The sequence below is a fragment of the Scardinius erythrophthalmus genome, assembly GCF_964197995.2.
Source record: "Scardinius erythrophthalmus genome assembly, chromosome: 17".
NCBI lineage: Eukaryota > Metazoa > Chordata > Actinopteri > Cypriniformes > Leuciscidae > Scardinius > Scardinius erythrophthalmus.
The window spans coordinates 8,319,233-8,332,719 of NC_138237.1; positions in this window are offsets into that span (position 1 = coordinate 8,319,233).

The window sequence follows — 13,487 nt, forward strand, 5'->3', positions numbered from 1 at the left end:
TCATATGATGGTTTGTGTGTGTCATTTGAAAACAAAATATCATTTTGAGAAGAAATAACATTGTTTTGAATGTAAAGTTTAATTTTGCAGGAGAATTGAGGGGTTTTGCCCATTGTGTGTGTGTTTTTGGATTTGTGTGTAGAGTTCTGAGAATATGAGGCATGCTTTCAGAAAATGTGTGTAAACAATCGAGAAAAACTGTAATGGTGGCTTGTATAGCTAGAAGGAGATCTGTCCAGCCACTCATCTGGTGCTCAGTTAAAATCAATTCACTAGATTTGTAATGAGACGCATTTGTAAACTCGTTTTCCGCTAAAAATAAAAGCTCGACTGCAGTTTCCATCAAAAAAAAAGTTCACAGGTTTATCTCTTGCATGTATAGAAATTAGGACAAAACTAATTAAAAAAGTTTCATTTATTTTTCAGTGTATTTGTTTTACAGTATATGGCTGACTTAGGAATAATATTACAACATTATTAGTAGTAATGTAGACTGAGACACTATCACAACTCAAAAGAGATTTGATTCCCCTTCAAAGTTCATGTACAAGTCAATGCACTGACTATGGGTTGAAGCTCTTAATGTTGAACTCTCAAAGTGCACCAGATTGATGACTTAATGGTTATTTTGTTATTTGTTTTGTTACCAAGGTCCACCCACCTCAGTTCTAACAATCATACAAAAATCCTGTGATGCATTCATACATTTTCCTCAAGGGTATTCTCAACTTTTCACATGCTTTCCTCATGCTGACACCATACAATTACACCAGGGACAAAAGCATGTGAACACCTAATCACACCTACACACGCCTGTTGAACACCTTCAAAAGAACAATTCCAAAATTATATTGTACAGGCCAGTCACATTCTTCCACACCAGATTCTGCGTAATGTCATCAATCAGACTTGAATTACTTGAATTACACACTCTTTTAAAAACATTAAAGGGTGTATCTACTTTTGGAACAGAAATTCTCAAAACACAAATGATGTTTTGCTGAAACCCCTTTGACCATTTATAACAACAGTGAATCTTCACAATTGTATTATTCAAAGGCTTTCATTTTTGTTTTTGTGTTTTATAATCCTCCACATTTACAGACTTTATATATCTTTTATATCTTTATTTCTCGAAATTCTAAGTTAGTCATTTTGAATAATTTATCTAAGCAAATGTAATTAATTGAATGAAATGTTTTGTCAGAGTGACAAAGGTTTTGTTGAGGGGGAAACAAAACAAAACACAATGATGCAGAGGTCAAAAACATCCATCTTGTCCATGTTTATAGAACAACAATTAAAAAGCAGCATCGACCAAAACGCATCTAAACAGGGCCTGAGAATGTGTTTGAATTATTTAATATATAATTAAATTAACTGAACTAATTAATTAACTAAGTAATTAAAAATTACAAAACAATTAACAGATTGACAGCCCTATTTGTTATTCAATATAATATTTACTTATACTTTAATATAATTACAATACCATTTATCCACTCCCTGGTAAGAACATCAATATATTTACAAAATAAATTTACACGTATTTACAATTGGTTTTTAGGTTTATAACATTTCATAAAAACCATTTAATAGTGGGCATCACAATAAGAATTTTTATATCAATAAAAATGACCAATTGATTTCAGTGTTAAAAAAATAAGTCATACTGACTTCTACAGAAGCATATTTCTTAACCTCGGAGCTCATAAATGGTCTGTCTTAAAAGTTTTATACATGCTATTTTAAATGTATTTTCTTTATAGAGTTGTTTTTTTTTTTATTGTGTTTACTTCCAGAACCATACTGTTGCACTTTATTTCTCAGCTATACAGTAACCCCAAAAAACTTAATAAAATACTATTAAGTTAAAACTTAACTTAATGTTAATAATGACTACTTGTATAACACAATAGAGTACTTGTAGTCAAAAAGAAATTGAAAGGTGTAAAAAATAAAAAATAAATCTTTGAAAATGTAATTAAAGCTTTAGTCCGTAACTTTTTTGGGTTAAAAATGATCAAGTACATAACCAGGCAGTGTTCAAAACTCTTTGCTTGCCTTAGCTCGATTCAAAACGGTATACGCTCTAAAAAGTTTAACTATGATTTACTCATTTTTATTTATTTTTATTTTTTTGGTGAAACATTTTTACACAAAAAAAAATCTAGTAAATTTTAAAGCTGTGAAATCAATTAAATTGAATGTATGAATTGAGTAAATGCAAGTAAAAAAAAAGTAAATCTGAGTAACTGCATCTGGTACATTAACAAATAAAATTGAGTAGAAATAATGTAAAATTTAATAACCAATATTTATGAGTAATATTAACTATTTTTATTTCCTTTAAACCTTTGTAAAATAGTATTCCATACAACCACCAGTATACATGACATTGGCCTTTATTGTCGATGAGTACAGCAATACAGCATATTTTACACTGTTTTAACATGTAGCCTATACAATATTGCCTACATTTAAACTCATTTAACAAACATTTTAGAAGTAAACTCAGTTTCTTAAGAGTGTTTTATATATTAATAATATTGATTTATATTGTAATATATTTAGTTATTTAAAACAGATCAGTTTAATTCTCCATTCTCAAATATTTTGAGAGAAATTTCACAAATATATTAAGTGTATTATAAATAAATAATTGGTTAGTCAAATACTAAATTCTTTTAGTGAAAAAAAATTAAATATAACTGTAAATTTTAGATAAAATTAACTGTTGGATTTTTAGTCAATTATTTTGGTAAGTTTAACTCAAACAATCAAGTAAACAATATTCTGAGATTTTATTAAGTTAATAAAGTTAAATATTACTGTAACATTAACTAAGCCACAGAATTATTTTATTTTGTATTTTGTTATAGAGTGCAAGCTTGTAATAATGTTTTTAATTCCAGTGGTACTGGTGGATTTCCGCGGGAAATTCGAGCATGTCTTGCATCATTATGGTGGCGTGAACTCCGTGTTTAGAAGGGGTTCAAAACGGTCGCAGAGACGGCTTTTCTCTGCTGGACAGGTAAGAACCAGTTCTAAGGAACATTAATACACCGTAAAGCTTCAAATAATAGCCCGGGCCAAATTCCAAATCGCCGAACTGCACCGGCTTGTATTTGAGACAGGGGTCTATGAGACAGGCCTTTAATAGTGTTGAGATGTTGTTCATTGAGTGTAGGCCTAGAGATAATGATCCAAATAGCATAGGCTGATAGATGGAAAGCATGACAGTAGGACGTTACCAAATCTGTGTTTGTTAAACAAATCAGTTAATGTAAGAATTAGCCTACTATATTTCCGTATGTCTAAAGGGGGTCGCACACCAGACGAGAAACGCAGTGCCACGTCTTTAAAATTCCAAAACATTCTCTATGAGTGTACATTGTCTCAAATTGTCGTTAATGTATATACTGACTTCACCCTGTGCTGCAATATACATTCAGTTTTACATTCATTTACAGAAATCAGCTGCTTGAATGAAAATTGCTGATGTATTGGATTTTCAGGTGATATTCTCAATTCATTCGTTCTGAGGTAAAGTGAATTCAGACTGCAGCAAACAACTGTATTTATTTATTTACAATTGTATTTAAAAACAATTACAATTGTATTTAATTGTACAGTACAATCATAACATAGTATAGACATGATCTTAATTCCATAATGTCCTTAAACATAATATTGCTGGCCATAAACTGACAAAGTGCGCGTCCGGTGCGCGATACCTCGAGTTGTCATAGACGCGACGCGCCGCTGCTTCTACTAGTTGCTACTGCTTGAACTAGTTGCCCGAAACACATCAACAAGAAAGAATGAAGGCTACCCTGTAAAACAACTGCAATCATGTGATACAAAAGGACCCTATTCATCACTATCATCATCACCGCGATCCTCAACTACAAGTTCCTACAACTACAAATTCCTCCTCCTCTTCGCTCTCCTCCACTTCTCCCTCTCCGGTCTCCGCTAACTGCCTTGCTTGCGCTAACAGCTCCCACCCAGATGCGCAGGGCTCTCTTTCGTGCACAATCTACACCATAGAACTGGCTTAAACAGCACAACCCACATAAAGTTGATAATTCCGCGAATAACTGCAATTGCAGATTTTGAACAGAGATGGCGACAAAGAGGAAAAACTACGGACTGCAGCTTCAAGTAAAAACACAAGTTTTCAGGTTAAACTGAACTCAGACTCAAGTAAAGTACAAATACACCAAAATAATACTCCCATGTTATCATCAGTCATGTTATCACATCATCATTTTAATGCTTAAATGTATTGTATCACTTTACGTGTTTGGCTACAGTTGCGAGACAAACAGTCTCTTTGAGTGAAAAGAGAATGTGAACTATTCATAGACTCAATGACATTTTTTTCATAACATCAGTTGTACCTTAAGCATTATTATGTGTGTGACAGTCCGTTCCAAAGACTTAGCAAGCACAAATACCTTCTACTGAAAAAAAAAAAAAAAAAAAAAACAAGCCTCGTCTGCCCTGTCTGGATCGTATGAATCCTTTTTCAGGCAGTTTTTAACTGGTTTAAGGCATGGTCTACTGGTGGATCAACTTTGCTGTTCACCATCTGAAAACAATATTTGCTTTGCTTTCTAACTAAAGATTAAAACATACGGATCTTTGAGCACAGTTTATAGTGGGAGGAAATCAACACCAGCACATACAGTGCTTGCTATTCCATGTATCATTTCCAAAGGAAATAATTATTTTAAGTTATGTACATTGTTCTTGTCACATTGTGAACACTTAAAGGAGAACACTTACAAGTTCGGTATTTTACACTTAAAGCCTTGTTTACAGATCGTTTCTGATGAAATGGAACGGTTAAGATTAAAATTTTGACACATGCTGCTGTCCCGAGAATTTTAGGTTTCTTTCACTCCCCCCCCCCCCCCCCCCCCCCCCCCCCACCTCCAGAATGGCTGCATAGGTGCACTGGAACGATCCTTCCTAAAACGCATTAAACTTTTGTCTACAATATGCTCACACAAAAAATCGCTGCTAAAGATGCTTTCCAACAGGTTTTATCGTAGTTTTTGACCAACTCCATTGACTTGTATTGGATGTGCTGTGAGGTACGGGATTACTCCGCGCTGGAAACTGGACTGGAGTGTCTATTATTCAAGCTCTCAGCGGAAGAATACGGGTGTGAGGCGTTCGGAAAAATATAGGTCCACAGTTTTACAACGAATGGTAAAACACCTGTTGGAAAGCATATTTTGCAGCGATTTTTGTGTGAGCATATCAGTGAACACCCCTGACCACTCGGTGAGTTTCACGTCTTTGTAAACAAAAGTTTAATGCGTTTTAGGAAGAATTGTTCCAGTGCACCTATGCAGCCATTCTGGAGGTGGGGGGGAAAGCGAAAGAAACCTAAAATTCTCGGGACAGCAGCATGTGTCCAAATTTTAATCTTAACCGTTCTATTTCATCAGAAACGATCTGTAAACAAGGCTTTAAGTGTAAAATACCGAACTTGTCCTTTAAGTTACTTAACTTTCACACTTTAACCCTTTCACACCAGGAACGATAACTAAAGATTACTATATTAATGTCCACAACAGCAAACAATTTTTTTATTCTTATGTCCTCTGCTGTTTGAAATGCTCGAGCTCAATCTTAAAACAGGATGGATTCTGATTGGCTGTGTAAGACTGGAGAAACTGGAAGAACTGGTAGAGAGGGCAACTCTCTGAGAGAACAAAGGAAATTAACATTTGAACTCACTCTTGTGCACCATTCGAGATGCAAGTCTCGCCTCAGAATTATCCTAATCTACATCTCTTGCCCTCTTCCCCCATTCCTTCTCTCTCATGCTGAGATCATCAAAATTCACCCAAGAATCTATATAGTTTAATGTGAATAATTATGATACAGTATTACACGTTTGGTATCATTTGAAATGTCTCAGTGCGACTGGTACAAAGGTCTCATTCCCACAGAAGTAAAACAAAAGGTAATAAAGTTTTTTAGAGTTTAGAGATAACTTGCACAAAGAGGAGGGTGCGTCTTCCAGGTAAATGGCCTCCTGCTCTTAAAGTAAATTCTGAATGCAAATTCCCATTGTTAGGAAATGTTTCCATGTGAAAGGAGTTTCTGTCTTGGTTTGGGTATTGCAATAAGAGGCTCAGCATGATTCTGTAACCCAGACCAGCCAGTGATGTGAAGTGTATCCAAAACACTTCGCATCATGTATTTTATAATGTCAAGGTTTGCATCTTCTCTCTTTATTCCAGAGCATTTGATGTTTTGTATCTATTATCTTTGAACTGATTATGAAATTGGCATGATACATTTAACTGACATAATAAATTGTAAACTATGCTAAAAAATTATTTTATTCGAACTGACTCTGACAATTTTTTCAGTAAAGAGTTAAAAAAGAATAGTCAAACATTCACTCACATTTAATGATGCACAGATATAAACCTTTTTATTTATGGAGTCAGATGAAATAACGAGGCAATACATATGAAAAAATGTATTTCATTTGATCAAATTACTTTGCCACGAGGAAAGTCAGTAACGCGCAGAGACCTTCACCCGCTGATCGGATGCCTCCATTGGGCCGATTGAGTCGGCTACAACTGTCAATGTTTTTATCATTCATCAGTTGGAAAAAAAATTATTCTGGACTTGATTATAATGATATAGTTTCTTGTCGTTACAGTTGTGTGAACTCTGCTATTCTTTTATATTTAGAAAAATTTACAGGACAAATCGATATAGTTTTTGCCTTTTATTGTGAAGAGGCCTTTAAAGGGATAGTTTACTCCAAGAATAAAAATTCTGTCATCCTTTACTCACATGTTGTTCCAAATGCGTATAACGTTCTTTCATCTGCAGAACACAAAAGATATTATGGGTTGCACTTTATTTTACAGCACATGCACTTTAACCGAGGTAACTTGGTAATATAAGGTAACTACATGGGTTAGGTCTAGGAGTACGTTCAGGGATTAGTACCTATTACCCAGTTATTCTAATTACTATAGTAACTAAATAGTATATAAAGGGAGAACAGGAAAGTAAAATATAGTGCTACCATTTTATGAACAGATTAACTATCTATTAAGTATACTTTTCTTTTAAAGAGCAAGATTAATTTCCATACTAGAGTCCTCTGCTGAAATAGTAATATTGCAAGTAAATAATTTAATATCTACTGTTTTTCCTTCATTGTCTTTGTGTTAAACTTTCATTTTCTCATGAAGATCCTCCTCTTTTGAGGAACTATAAAATGGGTGCTGAAACAGGTAAGTTATTACATTCTCCTCCTGATCAAAGATGGATCTGCAAATCTCAGTTTTTCTTCTGTTCATTCTGTTCACTGCAGGTACAGAGACAAATTATGTTTGTTTTTAATATTATTGAATACAAATTCAGATCATTGATGTCTCTCTCTCTCTCTCTCTCTCTCTCGAGTGCATGCTGGGAGTGAGTGGGCGGAGCGTGGTGAGTGTGGATTTGAGTGGTTTGCCGACTGTGGCTGGTAAGAGTGCTTTTTCCAAACTTTTTCCTTTTTTTCTTGTAAGTGTTTTGTTTGTATTTTTCGTTGTTGTTTTGTTTATTGTTTTTTTGTGAGGATAGTCTGCTTCCAGCATTTTTGCTGGTAAGCATGGCGACTCCAAACACAATGGCTTTTGAAAATTTAACTCGGCGTCATGGAGTAAAAATTGATTCAAACGCTAACGTGGAAGATGTTTGTTTGGCTGTAGGAGACGTTGTGGGTCATGAAAACATTGTGTCCGCTTCGCGAATGAATAATGCGTTTGTTCTTTTCTTTAGCACTATTGAGAAGGCGAACGAAATAGTGCAAAATGGTGTTGTAATCAAAGGTTCGCTCACGCCGGTGTTTCCCCTGAGCACTCCCGCCAAGAAAATAATGATTTCAAACGTCCCTCCGTTTGTGAAAGATGAGATGATTGTGCAGGAATTGTCACGATATGGAAAGATAGTTTCTCCTATCAAAAAAATTCCGCTTGGATGTAAATCGCCTTTAGTGAAACATCTTGTGTCCTTTAGGAGACAGGTGTTTATGATTCTGAAGAATGGCGAGGATGAACTTCACCTGGTTTTTAAATTTAAAATAGAAGGCTTTGATTATGCTGTTTTCGCATCATCCGATACGACGATGAAATGTTTTGGTTGTTCTAAAATCGGACATCTTAGTCGTAATTGTCCTGATAAAATGAACACGAACACAGAGCAGATTAATGCAGGTAAAACGGGGAGCGCTGTTGATGAATCTAGCGCGCCCGAAACCAGCGCAGCGGTGAATCCCGCGAATACACCGACCGAGCCGCTCGAGGCAGTGAACAGCGCGGAGGCGCGGGCGGTGCTTTCCACTGTTGTTGATGATGGAGGTGTTGTGGCGGAGTCCGTGGCAGCAGAGAACGCGCTGGGGTTGAGTACATTATCTTCTGTGCTTGTAGAACAAGACCGAGATATTGTAAGGGAAGATCTGAGATTGAATGACTGTGGATTGGATATGGAAGTTGAATCAACTTTCAAAACACCAATTAAAAGAAGAAAGAGTCGAAATGATAAAACCAGCAAGCAAATCAAAATAACTGACGCTGCTGAAGATGAAATCATAGCTTCTGACGATGATGATTCTGACTCTTGCGTTTCTGTTTGTTCTGAGTTTTCTGCTTGTTCTCAAAATGAAGCAGTAAATGTTTTGTACAAAGCTGAAGACATTCGTGTTTTTCTTCAGGAAACGAAAGGGTTAAAAGGCATGCAAATTGAGGATTATTTTCCTAATAGTGCACAATTTGTGAAGGACACCAGATATTTGATAAAAGAAGGTGCTTTCGTAGATCTTGAAGTGTATCGTTTACGGAAATTTGTCAACAAGTTAAAAAAACAAAATCCTAGAGATGATAAGAATGCCATGGTTTAAATCCCTAAGCTTGTTTTTTTTTTACCATAATCTCTGTCTTTTCCCATTTGAGTTTCTTGCTGAACCTAAATAAAACTATGAGTCAGCTAAAAATTGGAACTCTCAATTTAAATGGAGCTAGAGATGTTCGTAAAAGGATGATGTTGTATGAATATATTAATCAGAAGTCTGTTGATGTCATGTTTATACAAGAAACGCATAGTGATCAAAGAAATGAGGTGGACTGGAAAAGAGAGTGGGGAGGTCAACTTTTTCTTAGTCACAAATCCTCTGTAAGTGGAGGGGTTGCAGTTTTATTTTCTAAAAATATGACTCCAGTATCTTTTGAATCTGTTGAAATTGAAAAAGGTCGCTTTTTAAAAGTTATTGTTAAATTTGAAAAAATTGTTATGGTTTTTTTAAATATCTATGCTCCTAATAGTGGAGTGGAAAGAGTTTTGTTCTTAAATTTAGTTAATACTACTTTGAAAAGCCTAAGTACAGATGATTTCTTAGTTTTAGGGGGAGATTTTAACTGTACTGAGAATGATAAAGTAGACCGAAATCATTTAGAACCGCATGTTGCATCTCAAAGAGTTATTAAACAACTTGTTCAAACTTTTGATCTCTGTGATGTATGGAGAAAAATGCATAAAAAATTAAGGCAATATACATGGGTTCATTGTAAAGATAATTCGTTGTCTTTGGCACGTCTTGATCGGTTTTACACCTTTAAGCACCAGCTCAATATTTTCAAATCTTGTCAAATTAATCCTGTAGGATTTTCAGATCACAGTGCAGTTCTTTGTTCTGTTTTAGTAAGTTGTGTGAAGTCAAGCAGTGCCTATTGGCATTTTAATACATCTTTGCTTGATGATAAACATTTTAAAGATTCTTTTGCTTTTTTTTTGGGATGTTTTTAAGCAACAAAAGTATTTCTATAGCTCTCTGCAACAGTGGTGGGATTGCGGGAAAATACAAATCAAAAACTTTTGCCAGCAATACACTCTTAATGTTACAAGAGAAATAACTCGATCATTGAAGACTCTAGAGACTGAGATAGTTGATTTGTACAGTTTGTCTGCATCTACAGGCAAAAAAGAACACATTGAAGCTCTAACATCAAAGAAAACTTTATTGGCAAACCTGTTGGACATTAAGGCACAGGGAGCGCTGGTTCGCTCACGTTTCCAGAATATCACACAAATGGATGCACCTTCTAAATTTTTCTTCAGTATGGAGAAAAAAAATAGTCAAAGCAGAATAATTCATTCCTTGGTCTCTGATACAGGACAGGAATTAACTAAAACTTCTGAGATAAGAGAAGTTGCTGTGCAGTTTTATAAGAAATTGTATACAGCTGATCTGATAAATGAAAAGATGACTATTAGTAGTTTTTTTGAAGGTCTGCCAAAACTTGATGAAGAGAGCAATGAGAGTTTGCAACTACCTCTGACAGAGCAAGAACTTTATACAGCAATGATGGGCATGGAGAATGGGAAATCTCCCGGGATTGATGGGTTACCCATTGAATTTTATAAAACTTTCTGGCCCGTTTTAAGAGAAGATCTCTTAGTGGTGTTTGATGAAAGCCTTACTAATGGTTTTCTTCCCCTTAGCTGCAGAAGGGCAGTTATCACTTTATTGCCCAAAAAAGGTGATCTTCAGAATATAAAAAATTGGAGGCCTGTTTCTCTCCTGTGTTCAGAGTATAAAATCTTGTCTAAGACATTAGCTACAAGATTGAGTAAAATAATAGGGAAGGTGATACACTACGATCAAAAATATTGTATACCAAATAGATCGATTTTTGATAATATAACTTTAATCAGAGATGTTTTAGAAGTTTCAAAGCTGTTTGGTGTAAACATTGGCCTTATTTCTCTAGACCAAGAGAAGGCATTTGATCGGGTTGAACACCTTTATTTGTGGCATACTTTAGAAGCTTTTGGTTTTAATTCACGATTTATTGATATGATTAAAACAATGTATTGTGACATTGAGAGTGTGATTAAAATTAATGGTAGTTTGTGTGCTCCCTTTAATGTACAGAGAGGGGTTCGGCAAGGTTGTGCCATGTCTGGGCTATTATATGTGCTGGCTATAGAACCATTGTTGTCCATGTTACGAAATAAGTTAAAGGGTTTAACATTGCCACAGTGTAATAATGCTTTCCGTTTATCTGCATATGCTGATGATGTTATTGCTTTTATAAATGATGATGATGATGTTGAAATGTTACGACAGATTGTTAATGATTTTAAGGATATTTCATCAGCAATTGTAAATTGGGGGAAAAGTGATGCTTTATTGATTGGAAATTGGGAAGGAGGAAATCCCATTCTACCAGGAGGCTTATTATGGAAAAAAGATGGGCTAAAGTATCTTGGTGTTTTCTTAGGCAATGAAGCCTTTATGCAGAAGAACTGGGAAGGAATGGCAGATAAAGTAACTGGACGTTTGAAAAAATGGAAATGGCTGCTTCCTCAGTTGTCTTTTAAAGGACGCACACTCATTATCAACAATCTTGCAGCTTCTTCTCTGTGGCATAGACTCGCATGCGTCGACCCTCCGATTGGTCTCTTAGCAAACATTCAAACAGAAACAGTGAACTTTTTCTGGGACAATTTGCATTGGATCCCTCAAAGCGTTTTGTTTCTGGCTAAAGAAGATGGAGGCCAAGGTCTAGTGCATTTGTCAAGTAGATGTGCTGCTTATCGTCTTCAGTTTTTGCAGAAGTTAATTCTAGGATCTGAAAGACTGGTATGGAGACCAGTGGCTCAATGCATCTTGCGAAGAATAAGTGGACTTGGCCTGGACAATGTGTTGTTTTTAATGGACTCTAAAAAATTTGATTTTAGAGGAGTTCCTGCCTTCTATCGAAGTCTCTTTAAAATATGGAGTCTGTTTAAGCCTCAATGGATGGAACCATTAATGTCCCTGTACTGGCTACTCGAAGAGCCCATTGTGTGCGGAGCACGTTTCGATGTATCTGGTGACGAAATACCAGGTCTTAAGGATTTGTTGTATAGAAGTGGATCTCTACAGTTGAAACACATTATAAATAAGGCCGGGTCTGATTTTAATGATGTAGAAGCAGTTTCAGCCTTTTTAAAGGTAAAATCTGCACGATACATTAAACGGTTTTTAGATAAACTGCAGGGGGCTTTGAATGTACAGGAAAGAGTTTTACTTGATGAGTACAATAAGAAATGTATATTTCCAGATTGTGAAGATTTTTTCCCTGATATAAGTATTGTACCTGATCTTTCTTCATTTAATGACATTAATCCCATGTTGAAGAAGGAAATTGATGTGCAAATTGATTTCTTTGAAGTTAAAGGGAAAGCATTGTATAGAAGTATTGTTAAAGTGACGAATATTAAATGGTTAAATAGAAGTGATACTGTTTGGAGAGACATTTTAGAGATCACTGAAAAAACAAAACCAGTGTGGAGGATTTTGTACAAACCTCCGTTACCTAAAAGAGTTGGTGATCTTCAATGGAGGATACTCCATGGCGCTATAGCAGTTAACTCTTTTGTGGCAATGTTGAACCCAAATGTAAGTGAGGATTGTCCTTTTTGCAGTGAAAGGGAGACTGTGTTTCATTGTTTTATGTTTTGTAACAGACTTCCGTTTTTGTTTAGTCTTCTGGAGTTTCTTTTTGAATCTTTTGAGGTATGTTTTACGAAGCAGGATTTTATTCTTGGTTGTATGTATACCATTAAGAAAAAATACAAATGTCAGTTGCTTAATTTTATTGTTGGTATTGCAAAATTAGCTATTTACATAACTAGGAGAAATAAAATTGAACAGAAAGGAGAACAAGAACTTGTAACAGCTTTTAAAAAAATGGTAAAATCACGACTTGTAATTGAGTTTAATTTTTATAAACTGATGAGTACATTGAATATTTTTGAAATTGAGTGGTGCTGTGATAATGTGCTGTGTTCATTAGTTGATAATGAACTGGTTATCTCAGAAGTGTTGACGTAAGATTTTTTTACCAAATCGAAAAATGTGATTTGTTTTTGTGAATATTTTTTATTGCCATGATATTTTTGTAATAAAAGGATTGTCAAATTTCAAAAAAAAATTCTCTCTCTCTCTCTCTCTCTCTCTCTCTCTCTCTCTCTCTCTCCCTCTCTCCCTCTCTCTCTCTCTCTCTCTCCTGTTATGAGTGTCTGTTGGGCCCTTGTGCACAGAATACATGCCCCAGTGGAAATACCAACTGCCTCAGTTCGATATCTGCTGGTAAGTCCAGTATGGATTCAGGCATGTGACGGTATCAAATATTCATGTTGCGATAATTGCTGAAGCTTTTATCACAGTATACGGTATTTTCATGATATTGAAAATAAGTTCCAAAAAAGTGTTGTCATAATATAGGAGGTTTAATATATTGTATTTCTTATAACAAAAATAACTGAACATTTAAATACAATAAAACAATACACAAAAATGTATAAAGTAAACAAGTTTTTTAAACAGATTATATAATTTGCTATAACTTGTCAGTCGTCACAGAACAACTACTTGTCTAGACAGAATTTACAACTGCATGCATAAA